Genomic DNA, 22,804 nt, shown 5'->3' with positions numbered 1-22,804 from the left:
ACAGATATCCATTAGTACATCAGCAATCATTCACACACCCACACAAAATGCACAACCTGATAAAATGTGTTGAAAAGACATGACAAGGCACAGAGAAACCATATGAGGAAAGGGTACCCAAGGGGAGCTCTCCGCGCCGAGGGGAATGACAGCCCACGGCCACAGGGGCGCCACCACCATAGAGGCCCGGATTAGACAGGCGGACCCCACACAAAGTGTAGAGGCCGCCGGCCACCCGGACCCAAGGAGTCCCTGCGATGACAGCCCCCGCGGGAAGAGCAGTCACCCCTCCCTCAAAGCGGAGGCCCCCCCATGAGGAAACACTGGAGCTAAAAGCTGACAACGGCAGAGAGCAACAAAACTAAAAGACAGAACAGTAGTATAGTCTAAGAACTAGAATCAGTAAGATAAGATAAAAAAATAATCTTCAATCAAAAGAAAAGATAACTTATTTAAAAGTTGTTGAAACCCAAACTAAAAAGGTGTGTCTTGAGCTTCCTCTTAAAAATATCAACAGTCTCTGCAGACCTGATGTCCTCTGGCAGGCTATTCCAAAGGTCATGTCATGTCATGTCATCTTCCAAACTGCTTATCCTATACAGGGTCGCGGGGAGTTGCTGGAGCCTATCCCAGCCGTCAACGGGCGAAGGCAGACTACACCCCGAGCTGGTCGCCAGCCAGTCGCAGGGCACACACAGACACCGTCACTGAGCGGGAATCGATCACGCGCTGCCCGCACACAACTCGGGCGTGTGTACCACTACACTATCAGCGGACACGCTATTCCCAAGGTGAGGACCAAAATGGCTGAATGCAGCCTCGCCATGCATTTTGGTCCTCACCCTTGGAATAAATAAAAGGCCGGCGCCAGAGGACCTCAGGATCCGCGAGGGTTGGTATGATAAAAGCAAATTAGATAAATAAGATGGCGCAAGACCATTAACACATTTTTAAACTAATAAAAGTACCTTCAAATCGATCCTGAAACACACAGGGAGCCAATGCAGCAATTTCAAAACTTGCGTAATGTGCTCCCGCCCTCTGGTTCTCGTCAGCACCCGAGCGGCTGAATTCTGCAGTAGTTGCAGTGGTGAAATGCTCTTTTTCGGGAGGCCAGAGAGCAGGGCATTACAGTAATCTAAACGACAGGAAATGAAAGCATGCATCAGCACTTTCGTGTTAGCCTGAGAGAGAAACGTGGCATACAAGTGACCATTTATCGAGTCCCAAAACACAATTTCTTCTCATCGAACGATAAGTTGCTATAGTGACAGGCCGATGTTTTATGGACCAAAATAAATAAAAATGATGACAAAAGTCACTCACACCATAGCAGAACAGCAACGAGCCGTTATAACAAGTACAGTAGGACACAGTGTAGTGCCAAAGCGTTTGCCATTCATCCATTTACTGAACCTTATCCTCACTATGTGAATTTAAGATGAGCAATATAGCTCGGCTGCTGTTTTTGTTTGCATTGCCTTCCGCCACCATAATTCACGGAGGTGTGAAAGTGCAGTGAAAAGTCGCTGGATCTCATCAATTTGTACTCTAATCCAGTGTCGATTAATTCCACACGATTATAGTATTCAGCAACAAAGGTAAACGTACTGTTATAAAAAGCATCGGTGGTCATCATTCTCCAGCGGCCACAGATGAAGGCCGTGGCGGTCGGTCCGGGTGACCGCGCCGAGGGAGCCTCAGCTACGGCTCTTATTCAAGTGAATGGGAGCGTGCGCTTCAGACATTTTTACACCAAGTTTCAATATTTATAATATATATTGTTTTTAGAGTTTGAGTTAGAGACTTTGGATGGTTGTACAGTAAATTATTATATTTTAATGCAGCTTTAAATATCAGCCTAAAATTGCAGTATTGGACCGATAAAAATGACTTCATTTATATAATATATATGAGCCATTCTACCGAATTGGTTGAAATTGCTGTCCCACAATGAAAATCAAATTTTGAATAACAATGAAGTGTTCAGACCTTGCATATTTAGTCATATCTTGTTATGATCTATTTTACCACAAGGCATTAATTGAGATACTATTAAACTGAATGTGTAAAAAGTCTTTTCTATGTCACTTCCTATTGGGACGTGGCTGTCCCAATCTCTAACTCCTGAATTTCAATTCATGGAAAAAAAAATGTAGAAGATTTTTGCCAATTTACAAAATACTTTACTTTAATAGAACATTTTGGTTGCTTTGAAATGTATTGTGAAAGATTTACATTGATTTTGTTGATTTTTTTTCAAATTTGAAGTCTTTATGTAAAAAAACCTGTCCCAACTTTTCACGTCACTACCGAAATGCAAAGAGTATTTGTCTGTAGGCAGGGCTTAGTTTTAGCCACATCCACAGAAATTTCACCATTAAGAGACATTACCTTCATGTTCATCACCGGCCACATGGCGAGTAATTAGTTGGCAGCATTATTAAGTTATGTGCCCTCCAAAGTCTAAAAATCAGCATGTGGTTTTTAGGACCGTCACTACCGAACACCTCATTTCGGCAATAAAATGAGCACTTTTGATTTTAATGCTAAATGTACTGTTTTCTATCTCTGTACACATGCTCAAAACCGTCTGTGGTAGCCACATTGTGCCTAGCATTGTTGAGTATTGTCAACAACTATCATAAAACATCACTACCGAAACGGTCACCACCGAAACGTTTCGATAGTGACATAATGGTTTCGGTAGTGACAATATGATGTTTCTTTTTGAATAAAGTAAGTTTTAAATAATATAATACACAGATACATATGTCATACATAGATCTTTCTGATTTTAACTATATTCTATTCCATATTTTATCTTAATTTGAAGGGAAAAATAAAACCGAAACAGTCACTACCGAAACATACAGAAAGGTTTCGGTTGTGACATAATGGTTTCTTTAATGACAATATGATGTTTATTTTTGAATAAAGTAACTTTTACATAATATAATACATAGATACATATGTCATGCATGGATCTTTCTGATTTTAACAATATTCTATTTCATATTTTATGTTAATTTGAAGGGAATAATCAAACCGAAACAGTCACTACCGAAACATACAAATAGGTTTCGGTAGTGACAATATGATGTTTCTTTTTGAATAAAGTAAGTTTTAAATAATATAATACACAGATACATATGTCATACATCTTTCTGATTTTAACAATATTCTATTACATATTTTATCTTAATTTGAAGGGAAAAACACCAACATGCCAAAAAGCCTAGCAGAGACAGAGTACAGGCGAAGGGTTAGAATGACCCAGTGAAATCCAAAGAATATTTAGTAAAGGAAAGAGAAAGAAATAAGAAATGGAAGGAAGAAGGAAAGCTGAAGTCTACCAATAAAGTATCCAGCAGAGAGCAAAGGAAAGTCAGAAGAGCACACTGTAAAAAACAAAAATTCAAATTAATAGAAAATTATTAGTGAACCTTCCTCAAAAATCTTTAACTTGTTATGAACACTCATTTTAAATAAGTAAGTAGAACTTTTCTGTTGGGGAACATGCTTAACTTAATTTAACCGAGTCCAGTTAAATTAGATAGAACAAGTTATTGTCCCAGGGTCCTTTGCGGGTTCTTCCAGACATGCGCAGACGTGCACCATTTCATACGGACGTACGCGCGCCTCTCTCAACTCATTGGAAAATCCACGGTGGAATTTAATGGAACCTGTAAACTGGAAGCGGACCCTTTAGTCTGAACCAGTGTTACTTGGTAAGTAAACTATTTTATGAACCGCCAAGGTGATGTTGTTGCTCTTGTTGTTGTGGTTTCACGTTAGTGCGTGTCACCGCCAAGGGCTTAAGTGGTATAAATACGTGATGTACTCAGCAATAATGGCGCCGGACTCCACAAAAGTCACTTCGTCGCATACACTGTATGGAATGGCACACAAAAGCTACCGTTAATGTTTTCTCATTGTGAAAATAATTGCGAAATTCCAATTAACCGTTGGAGTATTCATTTCACTTGATAGCTTGGCTTCTCCGAATTAAGACTGCTCAATGCTTGTCCATCCCTTTAACCGCCAAAAGTCGCACTATTTTGCGACGAGTACGTTGCTGAATTAAACGCTGTTTTAGTTGTATATATTTTTGCTTTTCCCTTATTAGAGCAGCGTTGGTTACTCTGGTTGGTTTTGTGTGGAAGATGGGACAGATTGAATCTGACGCTTAAACTTGTCGGCTATTAACAGGCACCTAACATTGTCTGAGCTCGCTGATTTCCTGTATTTCTTGTACAGTAGGCTGAATTGTGGCGCCTTGTCACAAATCTACCAAATGTGCCCACAAGATCTTAGAAAGTGATCAATCAATAGCCATCTCCACATTTATGGAATAGTTTTATCTGCCACCACTTTAAAGTTTCAAAAGTTGCAGCCTTTTGAATTCATGATATCAAAATTGTTTTTTTTTTTTTTTTTTAATCATGGCGCTTGAAGGGTTGACAATCAAACACACTATACATTGTAATATGGGATCTAAAATTCATTCATTACATTTTTTTTTTGCTGTTGAAAAAATGATTGCACATCATGTCATGTGTGTCATCTTCCACACCGCTTATCCTGTACAGGGTCGTGGGGAGGAGCTGGAGTCTATCCCAGCTGACAATGGGCGAAAGGCAGAGTACACCCTAAACTGATCGCCAGCCAGTCGTGGGTCACACAGACACAGTCACTGAGTGGGAGCCAATCCCACGCTGCCGGCTCACAACTCGGGTAAATGTACCACTACACCATCAGCGACCTCATGATTGCACATATTGATTAAAAATATGCACCTAAAACAAATGTACTTATTTACTTTGACATTACTTTTGTAGTATCAATCTCAAACTTAAAGAGCAAGTCAACCCATTATTTTTTCAAGAATATGTTCTATGCTGACCCACTAGTTGAAAAAACGCATTCTGATTAATGTTGCGTTTGTGGAAGGTTCATATAGGCCTGTTTCACGTACTTTGCATATCACTCAAGTGTTGGGACCTAATAAAGTAAGTCAAGAAATACAGGACACAAATCATATTCTCCTAAATTCGCAAAATGCTACAAAGTTCTTGACTTATCTGTTCTCTTTGTAATTTCAGTCGCCTGATGTGACAGCACTTCAGACAGTTGTCCTCAAAGACCTGCCAGTTCTCCTCACTCCACTGAAGTTTACAATACTTGCCTTGTAAGTAAAATAAACATTGATATCGGTTTATTGATAAATCATGTTTATGTATTTCATATTTCATTTAAATTATAATTATTTTCCCCAACACAGTTCAAAAAATCCCCTTGGATGAACTAAAAAAGACATTGTCAACCAAGAGTACTGTATATAAAATCTTTAAAATCTTAGCAATTTCCATTCAATAACTAGTCCTGTGTGCTTTTTTGCAGGACACAGCAAAAGAAGAAGCACTTGCCTCAGTCACATTTGGGGTTCTGAATGTAATTGAAGATGCTCAGCAGCAGGGTCCAAATGGAGTGCACCTCCAAGCCCATCTCCACTGCTATCATACCTGGGTGGGACGTACTGTTATGGAGAATATCAGAGACTTTTCCCAGGCAGTCTGTCTTCTGTTTGAACTCATGTTTGCCCTTAACTTAGCCTACCCGAAGTCCATGCGAAACACATTTCGATTCATTCAGGCAGTGATGCTTGGATTGGGGAACAAAAACCTCCCTTCCAAATGAATCACACTGTTTGAACAAGCTAATGGCGTCGGCCAGTTTGAATTGCTAAATGTAGATTTTGCAGATTTTGTAAAAAAAAAGAAATAAAATAAGTTAATGTTCCAAGCAAATGTTTAATGTTCAAGTGTAACTTTTATAGTATTTGTATGAGTGATTTGTTCATTGACAGTTGGTGTTTGTGAGACAGTGATGTATTCTATGTTAATTTTATGACTGCTGTTCATTTAACCACATGAAACAAATACACTGATGTATTCTGTTAATTTTATGAGTGCTATTTAACAAACATGAAACTCATTACAGGTATAATGATCAGATTTTTCTTTAATTTCTTTAATCAGCCTATTGTATATTGTAGAATTGATGTAGGTAAAAAAAAAAAAAAGTTAAATTGACCTGTATGAGTAAAACTCAAGAGAATTAAGCTTTCACAACCCACAAATTTTAAGTTAGAGTTACTAAAATAGATCGATAAATAAATACAATGTTCATTGAGTAAAGCAAACTCAGAATAAATAAGTTTGCAATACTAATTAATTTAAGTTAAATTTTAGTACTGCAAACTAAAACTATTTTAGTTAACTCAACTTAAGTTAACTTAATTTATTGAAGTCCTGCTTACTCATAACGAATAAGTTGGTGAAATCTAATTTATCTAAGTTCAAGTGAATTACTTTTTTTGAGGCAACAACTTTGCATATTTTTTTTTTGAGTAAAGTCAACGTATTATATTTTACAGTGCATGGAGCAAAAGACAAGACCACCAGATATCTCTCAAAAAACAGAGAGAGAGGGAACATACATACAGGGAAATGTATGTTAAAAAAATGTTTGTCATTCCAATTAAATTTTCATTTGGAAGGTGAAACCACAGTTTTTCAATGATGAAGAGCCCTGTGATGGACAAGTGCAGCGGACCACAAACCGGTCCAGCGTGTACTCTGCTTTTGTCCTAAGTCAGCTGCAATCAACGGCTGCGACCCTGAGTACAGCACACAGCACTAGAAAATGGAAAAAATAATGTTTCATTAGTTATAATACACGTTAAAAGTGGTTAAGTGATTGCAATGGTACCCTCACACCAAGTATTACTGCAACAGCAGCAACAATATGGTCACATCTGAAATTTTGCAGTCACTACAGAAAAAAACAAAAAAGTATTGAATTATCAACCAACAATTTTTGATAATGATTGTTTAAGTGTATGTTTGTTTTAATTAATGATGACTTTTGAAGTCAATATGACCAACTTTCTACATTTTACAATTTAAAATAGCATATACATTTTGATTTATTTTGGAAAAACTAATTCAATTCTGTTAAAAATTCATTTAGATTGATTCTGATGTCAAAACCATCCATCCATCCATTAACTATACCGCTTGTCCTCACAAGGGTCGCGGGGCGTGCTGGAGCCTATCCAAGCTGTCTTCGGGCAGTAGGCGGGGGACACCCAGAATTGGTTGCCAGCCAAACGCAGGGCACACAGAGACTAACAAACATCCGCACTCACAATCACACCTAGGGGCAATTTAGAGTCTTCAATCAACTTACCCCGCATGTTTTTGGAATGTGGGAGGAAACCGGAGTACCCGGAGAACACCCATGCAGGCACGGGGAGAACATGCAAAGTCCACACAGGGAGGCCGGAGCCGGGATCAAACCCACGACCTCTGAACTGTGAGGAGGACGTGCTAACCAGTCGACCCCCGTGCCTCCTGATGTCAAAACCATGTATATTAATTTACAAAAATAGAGGGGGGGAATGGAAAAAAATATGAATCAGCTAGTAGAATTATTTTTATTCTTCTGTAATTGTGTGTTTCGGTAGTGACACATTTTAGGGACAGGCAAGATATTTGGGAAAAGCTAGAAAACTACTATTTGAAAATTGACTGTACTTTTACTATATCTGTGCCCCTTAGATATGGTGCAACATGAATATAATAAAAGTTTTTCAGAAATAAAATACAAATTTCACACATTTTTCCAACTCTGAATTTGAACCAATTCAGTAGAATGGCCCATATACGTATGTACACACCACCAAATCCTGGCATTCACAGCTCACCCAAGGGGAAAGCCGGGCTGTTGAACTGGCTGCATGCCACTGTTGCCATGAACAGCATCTTCCAATTCCAGCTGGTAGTGTGGTTGTCATGGTAATGACCACTTATTTGCAGGGGCACCCTTGACTCTACCATTTCTGGGACACACACTGACGGCAAGAGGAAATGAAAGGGAGTGAGAGGACATACGTTCACGGACTGTTTGCTCAAAAGGCAGGTTGCTGATTTTTTTTATATATATATTTTTTTCACCATTAGCCTCCAGTTTTTACCACGCAGTACCAGTACCAAAACTTTCTGTACTGCTCTTTCGTGAACCTCAACATATGTTTAGGCTTCTCTATTCGCTCTGAAATCCAAATATTACTACAGAAATACATTATTGTTATAGATTTTTTAATTATCCTAATATTACATACATTTCCTATACTGATTATCAACAAAACCAAAATCCACACTGGTCATTGCCCCGTCACCAATCCAGTTTGTACCCGCTCCTCTAATCTCTCACACAAAGTCATCTTGGACAGGCTCCAGCTCACCTGGAGAGGATAAGTGGTTATAAGGTTGTAAATGAAGAGATGAACAAATTTGAAATGTGCCGGGATCTTTTGAAGAACCCATCTATCCATTTTCTTGACCACGTTCCTAATTTCTTGTAGGATGGAGGGTAAATGATAAGAGATATCAATCCCAGCTGACAGGCAAAAGGCGGAGTACAACCTGGAATGGCCACAGTCAATCGCAGGGCACATACTGTATACACAAACCATTAATACTCATATTCACACCTATGAGAAATTCGGTCTTTAATTAACCTAACTGCATCCTTTTGGAATGTGGGAGAAAGCCAGAATGACATCAACAATGATAATAAATCAAATTTCTGTAGCAACAGTTAAAACTCTGTTGGTTTGGCTCATTTCTCGAAACAGAAATGAAATTATTAAACTTCAGGATTGTTTGGCCAAACAATCTTTCAGTTCTGTGCAACAATACAGCTCATATCTCTCCCACAACTGTTCACACATGCTTCAAAACTAGATTTTCCCTTTCCCATATAAGGAGTCAGTACCAGCAAAATTGCAAAATTACTTCTCAATTGCTTTGGCTCATTTTCTTTGACTTGATGATTTTGCTTAAAATAATCTGGAGGGTTCAGCAAAACACCATGGAGAGACTGCAAAAGCTCACATCGCTCCCAAAAACAGTTGACCCATGTGTCAATAAAAGTTGTACATTCCTTCCTCATATAAATAGTCAGTGCCCTCAAAATGCACCATCCCATTGTCATTATGTAAGCACTGTAAGTCAAAATGGCTGGATGTTTTGTGATTATGGCAGAGCTCTTACTGGTGACCCCAACAAGACCAGCATGGAAACACAACAAAACCATGCTGGTCTATGCTGTTATTATTATTATTTTTAGCAGGGTTCACAGTAAGAGCAGCCTTCAAACTTAACGTCCCACACACGCATACTGCTAAGGAAATTAGAACCATTTTTATTCACACACAAAGTAACTTCCATACATTACTATGGTATAGTACATAAAAAGAAAATGTGTACAGTGTTCTGTAGATGGAAGAAATCTAAACACGAACCAAAAAAATTAAATATTGATCCAGGCTACAGTGCTTCAAAGAAAGTTTCACAACTACAGCAACACTTTCACTGGTCACTGTCGTCACCCTCTGTCTCCTGGCCACCACCCTCATCATCCTGGTCATTGATACCCATAAATATTAGTCCACATTGCAGCAGATATTTTCCGTTGCGATTCAGCGAGGAAAGAAACACCACAAAAGTCTCAAACCATCCCCCACGGATCCCTGTGATGTCCTCGCACACAGCATCCATTGCACAGAGGAGGGACCTCTGGTCCTGAGCCCCATACACTCTCCACCTGCAAGCAGAAAAAACCAAAATAAAATAAAAAAATCCTCAATCGGATTGAGGAATGGAGAGTATGGTGGTAGCAGCTCCATTCCATCCATCCATCCATTATCTCCCGCTTATCCGAAGTCGGGTCGCGGAGGCAGCAGCTTCAGCAGGGAAGCCCAGACTTCCCTCTCCCCAGCAACATCCTCCAGCTCTTCCGGAAGGATCCCAAGGCGTTCCCAGGCAAGCCGGGAGACATAGTCTCTCCAGCGTGTTCTGGGTCGTCCTCGGGGTCTCCTGCCGGTGGGACATGCCCGGAACACCTCACCAGGGAGGCGTCCAGGAGGCATCCTAATCAGATGCCCGAGCCACCTCAACTGGCTCCTCTCGACGCGGAGGAGCAGCGGCTCGACTCTGAGTCCCTCCCGGATGGCCGAACTTCTCACCCTATCTCTAAGGGAGAGCCCGGACACCCTGCGAAGGAAACCCATTTCGGCCGCTTGTATCCGAGATCTTGTTCTTTCGGTCATGACCCACAGCTCATGACCATAGGTGAGAGTAGGAACGTAGATCGACCTGTAAATTGAGAGCTTCGCCTTTCGGCTAAGCTCCTTCTTCACCACGACAGACCGATACAGGGTCCGCATCACAGCAGACGCTGCACCGATCCGCCTGTCGATCTCCCGTTCCATCTTACCCTCACTTGTGAACAAGACCCCAAGATACTTGAACTCCTCCACTTGGGGCAGAATCTCATCCCCGACCTGGAGAGGGCACGCCACCCTTTTCCGACTGAGGACCATGGTCTCAGATTTGGAGGTGCTGATCTTCATTCCGACCGTTTCACACTCGGCTGCGAACCGCTCCAGCGAGAGTTGGAGATCGCGGCTTGAAGAAGCCAACAGTACTACATCATCTGCAAAAAGCAGAGATGCAATACTGAGGCCACCAAACCGGACCCCCTCGACACCTCGGCTGCGCCTAGAAATTCTGTCCATAAAGGTTATGAACAGAATCGGTGACAAAGGGCAGCCTTGGCGGAGTCCAACCCCCACAGGAAACGAATCCGACTTACTGCCGGCAATTCGGACCAAACTCTGGCATCGGTGGTACAGGGACCGGACAGCCCTTATCAGGGGGCTCGGTACCCCGTACTCCCGAAGCACCCCCCACAGAACTCCCCGAGGGACACGGTCGAACGCCTTCTCCAAGTCCACAAAACACATGTAGACCGGTTGGGCAAACTCCCATGCACCCTCGAGGACCCTGCTGAGGGTGTAGAGCTGGTCCACTGTTCCACGGCCAGGACGAAAACCACATTGCTCCTCCTGAATCCGGGATTCGACCTTCCGACGGACCCTCCTCTCCAGCACCCCTGAATAGACCTTGCCGGGGAGGCTGAGGAGTGTGATCCCTCTGTAATTGGAGCACGCCCTCCGGTCCCCCTTCTTAAAAAGGGGGACCACCACCCCGGTCTGCCAATCCAGAGGCACTGTCCCCGATGTCCACGCGATGTTGAAGAGACGTGTCAACCATGACAGCCCCTCAACATCCAGCTCCATTCCATAACCATGAATTTATCAAATGTTCCAATGAATTCATGTTCATGGTATTATATTGACAAATTTTGACAATTGAACTTGACTATTGACTATTGACTATTGTGCATATGATGACTTAGACCAGGGGTGTCAAAGTCAAATGGACGGAGGGCCAAATAAAACATTTTGCGACAAGCCAAGCCCGACTGATTGAATTTTTTTTAAATGTCCGCTGATGATGTCACACTTTATATTTCTGTAATATATTTCTTTGCCTCTATGTTTGTCACCCCCCCGGTTGTTGTGTTTTTATGTTCGGAGTTACTAAATAAAAAATAAAATAAAGCTACTTTTGCGAGGCAGCTTGTACGTCACTTCCGCTTATGACCCGAGAAGAAGCCGCTGCCCGTCTTGTGAAACAAGATCAGTGGAACGTTTGTGTTTCTCCTGCCAGAATGGAAACAACTTTCTGGTTGACTCGAGCTGCAAGATTGTATGAAGTGTACATAATGTTAAGTAAAATGGAGAGGATAATATGATTGGTATGATGTCTCCAGCTGACTCTATTTTAGAGTGGCAAGGTATAGATGTGGATGCTCCTGCCAGAGAACACAGGCCCGTATTCCACTTGACACGTCTATTTATTGTGGTCTGCAAAAACACAGACAGAGAATAACCTAGCAACATCATCCAATACATATCCATTAGTTAACAATATGCCTAAACATTACAATTCACCGTATTAAGCAATCAAACAGCCAAACAATACTGTACATACAATACACATTCACACGTTTTATCACTAGAATAGTAAGCATACTAGCCGAAATAACTAACTAGTGTTCATCAACGTGACATCACTCACGAGAACATATCTAGGCTATATGTACAGCAGTTACCTGACACGAACTTAAATGATTAAACTCACCTTTTAACATTTACACACAACAGCAAACGTGGTGAAACACTGGAAATCTGCAACTACTGAGTTTGCTGGCACGAAGAAACTACTAGCTAGCTGTGTCGAAGGAGGAGAAAGAAAATAAATCACGTTTCTTTTCTATCGACACTTATCGCTCGAGGAGCGTTCAATGCCTGCTCACAGGTGGGACAGCTCAGTACTACATCTAAATTCAATGAATTTATCAAATGCCAACAATTACTAATCGAAAACTACGTGAGCTTTCTAACATAAAGTATTTCTTGATAAAGCGTGTTTTACTCCGAATAACTTCACCACAATCCGATTCTGAAAGCCACGAAAAATGACGTGAAGTCTTGAATCAACAGCCAGGGGGGTGGCAAACATAGATGCAAAGAAATATGTTACAGAAATAGTGTAACGAATTGGGTTATCTGTGTTGTGGTCGAATTTGTGTCTTGCCAAGTTGTGTTGTTTCCGAGGTTAATGAATGCATCGTGCGGCTCGCTTGATGGGAGGGCATGCGAGTGAGAGTAGCGGAGGACGAAGAGGAGAGCTTGACTGAACGGTTGTAGTACTGTATTGGCGTCGGCTGCGGCCTACAGTAGCCGGTTGGACTAATAAAATGTGATAGTTAAACTGCGTCTGTGTCCTTGGAAGACGCTACAATATATTTTAAAGCGTGGTGTCATCAGCAGGCGAGAAGGACTCAATCACTTCTGCTACCCACACCGGTTTGCCGCGGGCTGCGGGCCGGATCTAATAATAAAGCAATATCATCCCAGGGGCCGTAGAAAACCTTCTCGCGGGCCGGATGTGGCCCGCGGGCCGTGGCTTTGATATAGTTGACTTAGACAATGAAATCAAGTTGACACGTTTTGGAGAGAACAACCATTAGACTGAGAATGAACTAATGTTTAGATCTTTTTATTTGGAAAATGTGATCAAAATGGGATCATTGTGCTAACTGTAGGCTACCTGCATATAGCCATCGTCAAAGATGCACTGAGACACTAGAGACCTGTACTAAGACATTTACAATTCGACGAAATGATTGAGATATGACATTCTACTGGGAATGATTGCAAAGTAATCTTTAATTATATCGCATTTAGAACCTTTGGAAATGACGACTATGAGTCGTTGCATCAATTTACTGCTAATAAAACAAGTTCAAGCCTCTGCTGCGTATATGAATGAGGGGACCTGTGTTGAATTTAGAGTGCTGTTTAAATATCAATACCAGTTGAGGTTTGAGGTGACAAAAATAGAGTACGATCCTCGGGCATGGATCCACCTGTGTAATCCGGAGGGGTTTGTCTGGTCCCTCCCTCCGCTTCTCTCCCCGCCAACCTTCCAGCTCAAGCTCACTGCTGTGAGTCTGTTACCGTGCGCTCTCTCGGATTCACACCGGCCGGCAGTCTGGTGTTTCAGAGCGGATTTCGGCGCAGACAGTCGCCTTTCTTGCTGGGAGATCGAGTTTAAAGCCCCCGCTTCTTCCCCATCCGTTCCCACTACGGTTGATGTGCTCATTACGGAGCTGCTCGCGCCGTTTCCATAGCAGCGTTTACCCAGGAAGTTTGTCCGGGTGCCGCTGGAATCTTGGATCAGAAACAATTCGTCATGTTAAAGGAGTAAGAAAGACTGGACACAAACACAACTGATAAAAAAAAGACGACTGGATCAAAGACAACGGCCAAGGTAAGAGTAAATAAGTTGGTACTTTACGCAAACATAGTCATGAACTTGGGGCTTTGTCAATAAAGTTCATTCGCGTAATACTTTTCAATCGACATGAACTCATTCACTGCCATTTATTTCACAGTACAGCCATTCAATCACAGGAACGTAACTATATATATTTTTTCTTTTTTTTTTTTAAACGTTAGGGTAAAAGAGGGTCTGAAAATGTCTGGCAGTGAATGAGTTAAAGGAGTCAACCCCCCAATTTTTTTGCTATACAGTAAGCATTCTCTTTAGTAAGGAATAATATTTGCATTGTCCAATCTTTACTTATAACAGTATTTCCTACGTGGGAAACAACTATGGTACATGTCCTATATGTTACCGACATACATGTGTAACAACACAAGCAATATAAAACAAAAACAAAAAAATTCCAACAAAAATGTATTAAACAAAACCTACACTATAAAGTACAGGTCTATGAACAAAATACAGTACAGTATAACAAACATGGTCCAAATACTGTTGAAAAAAGTAACACCAATGCAATATAGTACTGTACCTAACTAGAGTATTTGAATATTGATGTTTCTCAGACCTGGGAAAAGTGAGTCTATTTTGAGTTGTTGTGTTAGCTTCATTCTTTGCTGTATGAAAATGTTTTTCTGCGTATCATGCAGTTTTGTTGCTAATTGCAAATAACTGTCCCGTTGATCATCACTGATGTCTGGTGATTCTTGTGCATACAAAAGGACACGTTCATTTCCGCCACTGTACTTCGTCCGTCGAGCCACAAGCAATTTACTTTGAGCAGGCAAACTGCCGGAATCGTACTGAGCCAGAATCGATTCCTTGTTTTTCAGTCTCGTATATTTGAGTTTTTCCGACTCCCAAGTGTCATCTGGATGTGTTTTACTCTGTGTCCAGCTTTGCTTTTTCACTCTCTCTTCCACAGCCATTTACCGTTCTTCTTCGTTTGGATGCCATGATCTACAGACGAAATTGAAAATGTATACATTTTAAATCTTTCATAATTTCAGTAAAATGCATGCCAAATAAGTAACTTACATGTCGCCGTTTTGGTTCCGATGATGGCGAAGTGGTCTTTCCGCAAGTTTTTCCGTAGTATCGAACAGGAACTGCTTGAGTTTGCGCTACTGCGGGATTCGCTATGAGTTCCGGATACAATACTGGAACTTCCGTTGTAAGGAATCGATCGTTAATGTAATATAGTAGTAGAAAATCTAATGCATACGTTTTTTTTCCGGATGAGGGAATTTCCGTTTGACAGAGGTCCATAGGTGGGAATTCTTACTGTAGTATGTTCTATGCGCCTTCACTAGTCTAAACGTGGCAATCTGATTAATATTGCGTTTGAGGTATACGAGTTAAGCAGCAAAATCCACCCGTTTTCAGCCATCTCAGAGGGCGGCTATTTTCTCACTTCTCTCCACTAAAAATGACATCACAGTTGCTCAGGGCTCAGGTAACGACCGATTACAGCTCACCTGTTTTCTGAAGCTGAGCCGTGATTGGTCGTTATCTGAGCCCTGAGCAACTGTGATGTTTTTTTCAGTCGACAGCAAAGGTTTTACTGCTTAACTCGTATTCCGGAAGCGCAATATTATCGTATTTTCCGGACTAAGTCGCTCTGGAATACAAGTCGCACCAGCCATAAAATGCATAATAAAGTGGAAAAAACCATACATAAGTCGCACTGGACTATAAGTCACATTTTGTTAGGAAATTGTGCGCTTAGTACACATCATTTCCACCGAGCTACGATGGTAACATTTAGCTAACATTCACACATGTAGCATACAAGAAAGTTACTATAAGATAACTTTAAATTCACCAAAACGGTTGTAGATCGATTAAATAATTATTTTATTTATCCAGGACCATGTAGAATGTTTCCAAGTCTCCAAAAGTATTTAAGTATTCGGTCGTAATTATGTCTTCGTCTCCTCTGTGCTCGGCTTCTTACGTGTGTGGCTGCATGATGCAATACCCCAGCCAGAGGCAGGCAACTGCCTGTTTGTGGTTCATTCTTGTTCAACCATCGTCTGTAAGTAACTTAGACAATTGTGTGTAATGACATTTATATACGAGCTGAATTGCGGATGATTGTAGGTTGTTGACTGAACATACTAATCGCTATCGCTAATGCTAATCGTTAGCATAGGCTCATCTTGTTCATGTCTATGAAAATACATGCGTATGTAATGCATAGATTGATAGTATTTTCTGTTTCTTGTGCAGGTTCAAAATATAAACAGGCATCGTTGCTGCACACCTAGAGTCTGTGGAGTTTGTTTGTGAATGTTAAGATGTTTGGATAAGCTGGCTTCCTCGACTAGCAAGGCCTGTTAGTTTAACAAAACATTAAACTTTAACCGTTTAAATTATTCATGCGGTTTAATAGCTTTTAGGATGTATCTTATGTTTCTTTATGTGTGTTACAATAATGTGAAATGATATAGAAGTAATTGTCATGGCTTGTTAGTGCTGATTTATGATGTTTTGCCTCCCTCTGCAGGCGCTTTAGAGCAAAACATCATAAATACAAGTCAGCACTAACAAGCCATGACAGTAAGTAATGTGTTAATAATATCACACATAAGTCGCTCAGAGTACAAGTCGCAACCCCGGCCAAACTATGAAAAAAACCCGCGACTTATAGTCCGGGAAATACGGTAATCAGAATGTCATGTTTAGACTAGTGAAGGTGCATAGAACATATTGTTGTAAAGAAAATTTTGGGGTTGACTTCATCTTTAATATATTGAATTAAAGTTATTTAGTGTGTGATTTTATTAACCCTCCGGCCCGGCCGGATGCCCATTTTTGGGGCGGGGGGTGGGGGCTGACAAATTTGATAAAAGGGCTGGACTAAGCATGGCCGGAAGTGGATTTTAGTCCGGCCCACTAATCGGCCCTTATGCGTGTGATGTGCTCGCGAGGCGGCCAAATTTAATCTCAGCCTACTCGGTGAAAGGCTTCTTTTTAGGCTTCGTTCTACTCCCGCAATGGCGAGAGCGACAACTGCCGCATTGATTCACATGACCGACGCATTGTGCTGTTGGCGACAGGTCTGCAACACATGCCACCCACACATCAGGAATTGTTGTGTTGTCACATGTTGCGATGACATACAGTTTCCCACACGGAGGAGAGAATGCACCATGTAGCTCGTTGCTGTTGCAAAGCAAACTAGTTGGGCAGCGGAGTATATGTAAAAAGAAGCTACTCGCCCACGTTCCCCCTTAGCCGCCACCTTCCAGATCGTCCTTACTTCCGGAAATACGCTGTAGCAAACCTGCTGTGTATAGTGGTTTGCTGGTATGCTTTTATTTTGAAGGCCGGGAAGTGTGAAGGAGGGGAAGTGTGGAATATAAGTAACTTGTTGACTGCGACTTCTGGCCGTCTGTTGGACCGACGTCAATCACGGATGTTTTTTTTTTTTTTCTTTGTGGGCAGGGGGCGCGGGGCAGAACTGGGCGGGGGCCGACAATGCTTATGAATATGGCCAGAGGGTCGCGGCCGGAAGGGTACCCAGTTCAGGCGGCCGGACCGGCAAAAAGGGTCAAGTGCCCAGCTCTGGTGATTTCATTGACGAACTCATCAATTGCATGTTTGCTGGTGAAAATGCGCGCCAAACTCCCAAATGTCATGAAAGCTTGTTTTCTGTCCCTTCATGCTGAAATCTATGAAGTCCCAGGCTGACAACAAAATGTAAGCATCATTTACAGTCGATATAAATTAAAAATAATAATTGGTGGGCATGCAATTGTAGTTATAATAACATGCACACAAAATACTAATTTCTGACTATGAAATAGGTACAGCATCTGCACAAAATACAAATGTGTGGGTTTAATACCATTCCCATGAACAACATCGAAGCAAGTAGAGCACCTTCACGAGAAACAGCAGTGCAGGTTGTCCCCAAGGTCATACCTCCGCTTGTGAAGCAACTTGGCTCTCAGTAGCATATTTACAGTAAATGCCTATTGGTAGTGATGATTCTTTGAAATGGCGGACTTTTCAGAGTAGTTGTAGCCCATCCCCAGCCTAAATTAAAATGGTATCATGTTATCCTTGTCTAGGGGTGTAGCCATAATTTCAGAAGTGAGATGGTGGGGGTTAGGTGGTTGTAAAGGTGTAAACCAACGAACATGATCAAATGGTCATACACTCAGATTCAATGTCCGCTGATAGTGTAGTGGTACACACGCCTGAGTTGTGTGCGGGCAGCGTGGGATCGATTCCCGCTCAGTGACAGTGTCTATGTGTGCCCTGCGACTGGCTGGCGACCAGTTCGGGGTGTAGTCTGCCTTCGCCCATTGACGGCTGGGATAGGCTCCAGCAACTCCCCGCGACCCTATATAGGATAAGCGGTTTGGAAGATGACATGACATGACATGACACTCACATTCACTGTAACTGCTCCTCTCCATAATGACCAAAGAACTAAGGTGTCAAACTCTGGTTGAGGTAAACACAAAGACAGTATAACAAAAGAAGCCAGATGATTAAATATCCAAACGCAAAATTGTACACCAATCAGTTGTATGTGGCCTTCAAATAAAAAAGTTTGGACACCCCTGTCATAAGCCATCGTGCAACTATTCCACATCTATCGATTCAGTTTGGTTCTGGTTTCTTTAAACAAATAAACACCTCTCTTAAATTGACACACTTCAGTTCATAGATGCTGTTGTTCACATAAAAATGAGCGTCAACTTCTCCGGCCATTTAAAGGCATGTATTGTAGACAGTCTCTCAGAATTTGTTATTCCTAGAATAGCCCCCCTACCATCTCTTGTACAATATCAGCAGAGATATAATCCAATTCTGCATCATCCTGCACAAGATGAACAGCACAGATGATGGAGTACATTAATGGTTGACTAATTCTTCAACATGTTTGTGAGTCTCCATGTCCTGTACAGTTGCTTAACATCTCATTGATTGATTTCACCCATGGTTAGAATTCAAGCAACGCTGCATTCTTCCAGACAAAGTGGAAATGTGTGATTACTGAGTTACTATTTCAACAGTGACATTTAACTATAGCAATGAGGAGTGATATTAACTGCTGGCTGATTTAGCTAATGTCAAGTCTAATCATATAAATTAAAATTAGATAAGATTATCATGTTCACCCAGAGATAGTCATTGATGTCTGATGCTTTTACTAACTGCAACTCCTATTTCATAGATGAAAGAATTATTTCATACCTATGTTGTTTACCTTGTCATGACATTTTCCCACTCCTTTCTCATTTATCTGATCCATTCTGTGTATTATTTAGTGACTACTGGGGCTGCGCATTTTTATGATACATTTGTGCATTTTCCTGATGGGATATAAGATGAGACAATGTTCGTTTGTGTTACATTTGGGAAAAAAACCCCCAACTTTGTTTGTTTCTGCATCTTTCTCCTCTCTCTTTGCTTCACTTTATCTACAACCTGGCCACTGCAATCCCCAACCAGATATTACGAATCAATTAGAAGAGGGTGGGACTCAGTAAATGGAACTCGAGATCCAGTGACATCTTGACAATTTGTAATCTGATTATTGAGAAACCAAACAATATTCTAATTAGGCCTGTGCAATTAATTGAAATTCAATTTTGATTTTGATTATTACACTCCACAATTACAAAATTGGCATAATCGTAAAAAAACGATGATTAATAATAATTTTGAATTGTTTTGAGGCCTGCGCACGCCGCCCTCTCCAAGCTAGCTAGCGATGATGTTATGATAAACCAGGGTAAGAAAACACAGAGTCAAATTATGGCATCGTTCGCAATGCAATTCTCAGTCGTTGAAACACTGTACGCAGCAACCTCCTACCCATCAACATCGGAGGGACACAAAAAGATAACAGAATCTATTGCCCGGACAAGGGTTCCAAATGTTTCGGCCAGATTCCACTTGGCCATATACTCTACCTTTACTAGCACAACAATAGAAGCCATGATGAACATTATTACTGTGACTTAAGTTACATTTCTTGTGTAGTCTATGATATGAAGTCAAATTTTGGTGATTATTTTTGTTTCAAATTGCTTCAAATGCAATTTAAGCAACATACAGTAAAGTAATAAAAGACCTGTGCAGTGGGCGGGCAGCCTGGTAGAGGAGCTTCATTCAACTTTGTCCGGGCCCACGTTTCATTTGTAGAAAGCATTAACAGAGCTTGAGAAACTTGAGGGACACCATCAGAATGTGCCGGGCCTCGAGGGCGCAGGCTGAACCATTGTGACTCACCAGACCCTTCCCATCACGGCCCGTCAAATAAACCGTCATAGACCATGAGAAAACTTGAAGACAAAATCCGTTACCTGAGGTTTGATAAGGGTAGATAAGGGATAAGGGTTGATATCGTCAAAGAAGATCCACAAGACAACAGGGGCCAAGACGATGAGCATTGTAAATTGATAAAAGAACCTTAAAATTGAAAAATTCACACCAATGGGCCAATGGGAAGAAGCTGGAGCTAGATGTTTCCCTAGCTCCAACACACCTAATTCCAATGAGGGATGGTTAACAGCTGATGAGCTGATCATTTTAATCACTTGTGCTTTTCTCTTATATTTCTCTTATACTATATATATATATATATATATATATATATATATATATATATATATATATATATATATATATATATATATATTTATGTATGTATATATACATATATATATATGTATGTATATATATGTGTGTATATATGTATGTATATATGTATATATGTATGTATGTATATATATATATATATATATATATATATATATATGTATGTATATATATGTATATATATGTGTGTATATGTATGTATATATATTTATATGTATATATATGTATATATACGTATATGTAGTATAGTCCTGAGACTATAGCAAAACATTAAAATATATTTTTTTAGAGTCCTTATAATTAATTAACATCAATTACTCCAATTAAAAAAATGACACAATGAATGTTCATTTAAACAGATTTCAGTTAAACACCATTTAGTTGTTGATGCCATTCTTTTTTTTTTTTTGTTTGCTGCATGGGCCATTTCACTAAAACAATTTTACACAAGGGAAGACAGGCCCCAGACAAGCACATAATAATACAGTTTAATGAAGTGGATAATATGTACAACTCGACACAAAATTGGAGGAGCCTGGCCATCTGATGAAGTTTTGAAGGAATCGTGTGATAGCTAGTCACCATTTTTATCATATGCTGGATGCATATTAATCAGGTTTCTTTTGTTGGATGTTTTAAGGTCTTTTGTTTTTTTAATCATTGTCTCTCTGCGAGTTTATGGTCTTAATTAAGACAAGTGTGGAACAGAAGCACAAACTCTTCATTTTTACCATATAAAAGACCAGATAAGACTGGCAATACAATGGAACAGGAATAATATACAGTATATTCTCCCTGTTTGGCCATATGATCCACTATGCGCATTATTTTGCATTAAAAAAATTAATTGCTCTCTACCACCTGGAGCAGCAACCTGGAGAGGCGAACGAACAGCAGACGGCATGACTCGCCCTTTATTGAACATCCGCTGATAAAGACGGCATCATGTGAAACAACCTAAAAAAACGAGTTTAAGTGTTAATTACTGCAAAGTATGATGACAGTAACGACAGTGCCTTTTTTCTATCCATCCATCCATTTTTGGAACCACTTACCCTCACCAGGGCCGCAATTGTGCAATGAATTTGTTGTTAGTTGTAGTCTGTGCATTACACATAATTTGGCGATGAAACTTCACTTTGTCCCGTATAGCCTCAAGTACAGTTGGACTGAAGCGTGGAGAATTTGAGCGTATAGCCAGGGTTCGGTGATTAACAAATGCCACGGTTCAGAATTTAGCGATTTCACTCTAGTTGTTGCTCCAGATTACCAGTTATGTGTGTTACAGATCTGGCGTCAGAGGGAGAGAGGCTCAGCAGCGGAGTTTGAGTGGTTAGCATTTACCTTAGCCGAGGCACGTAGCCCGTCTCGGCAACTGTCGGGCCAGGTGACTGCTGAGACAGCCTTGGCTGCGGCTCTCATTGAACTAAATGGAAACAGCCAGTGTGCACTCATGAAAGTTTTTACCCCAAGCTTCAATATTTATGATAAATATGTTTTTTAGAGTGGAATGAACTTTGGCTGGTTGTACATATAAGTGTACCTATAATTCTTTTCAGTTGCCACATCGTGAAATTTGGGTGCCTGTGCACCCAAACTGGGTGCACCATAGAAGAAAAGCCTGGCAGAACCACGAGGCTTATATTGCACTGGGGGAAACCCTGCAACACACTATGACTGCTTACCTTTTTGGCATTTTATTTTGAAATGGCATTAAGCAGTGTCAAATGACAAATTCATCCAGTAGTGTTGATGTATAAAATTATCAAATGTAAACAAAAGCAAAGTGGCCTACATACTTTTTGCACTAATATATCAATGTATAATGTTTCTGACAGAAATTGGTTAAAAAAATGAAATAAAGTTGTAAGTGGCCAGTCTAGTAAATTGTTAATTGTGTTCAGGGTGTTGTTGCGTGCTCTGGAAATGATAAAGTGATGTCACACACCAACTTTGACACACGTCTGTCTGTGCACCGCACATGAGAGGGGTCGTCAGGTAGCCAGAAGGTTATGGGCCAGTAGAGGGAAAGCACAGTGTAAGTGCATAGCAGGGGCAGAGCCAGAACGTGGCTAGTGGGTGGGCCTGGGAAAATCAGGGTGGGCCTGAATATTTCTCTCACCGAGCACAATCCTCCAGTCCCGATACATTGTATATTCAAATAAAATGGCAAACTCAATAATATGAAGTTCAGATCTTCCTGAGACAACCATAATTGTCATTTTTTTAATATTCAATAAAACCAAACAAAACAAACATTCAAAAAATCTTTTATAATAATTTACTAAAAATGTAAAAGTATATATTTTTTCATGAATCTCACTAGGTGGGCAGTCTGTCAATCAGGGTGG

At 40.7% G+C, this 22,804-nt stretch overlaps 1 protein-coding gene and 2 long non-coding RNA genes across 3 annotated transcripts in view; 2 read left to right on the top strand and 1 right to left on the bottom strand.

The window, feature by feature from the left end:
- Positions 1 to 3,584: 3,584 nt before the first annotated feature.
- Positions 3,585 to 5,955, top strand: LOC147150555 (uncharacterized). The gene is made up of 4 exons (XR_015086235.1): positions 3,585 to 3,731; positions 4,593 to 4,737; positions 5,106 to 5,191; positions 5,404 to 5,955. It is a non-coding gene; the product is annotated as an uncharacterized LOC147150555 (long non-coding RNA).
- A 3,302-nt stretch (positions 5,956 to 9,257) lies between these two features.
- LOC147150554 (uncharacterized) lies at positions 9,258 to 12,354 on the bottom strand. The gene is made up of 2 exons (XR_015086255.1): positions 12,120 to 12,354; positions 9,258 to 9,675 (listed from the first exon to the last, which is right to left on the bottom strand). It is a non-coding gene; the product is annotated as an uncharacterized LOC147150554 (long non-coding RNA).
- Positions 12,355 to 13,492: 1,138 nt separating this feature from the next.
- LOC147150553 (SH3 and multiple ankyrin repeat domains protein 2-like) overlaps positions 13,493 to 22,804 on the top strand; it is a 239,698-nt gene continuing 230,386 nt past the window's right edge. Inside the window, exon 1 of the mRNA XM_086024819.1 lies at positions 13,493 to 13,814. The gene's annotated coding sequence lies outside the window, so the exon portion shown is untranslated. The remainder of the gene's footprint in view (positions 13,815 to 22,804) is intronic.

Source organism: Filicampus tigris, chromosome 3 (genome assembly GCF_054856515.1).
Source record: "Filicampus tigris isolate MCC_2025a chromosome 3, RoL_Ftig_1.0, whole genome shotgun sequence".
In the NCBI taxonomy this organism is placed as follows: domain Eukaryota; kingdom Metazoa; phylum Chordata; class Actinopteri; order Syngnathiformes; family Syngnathidae; genus Filicampus; species Filicampus tigris.
Note: the sequence above shows the minus strand (reverse complement) of the source record. Positions and strands in the feature narration are given on the sequence as shown.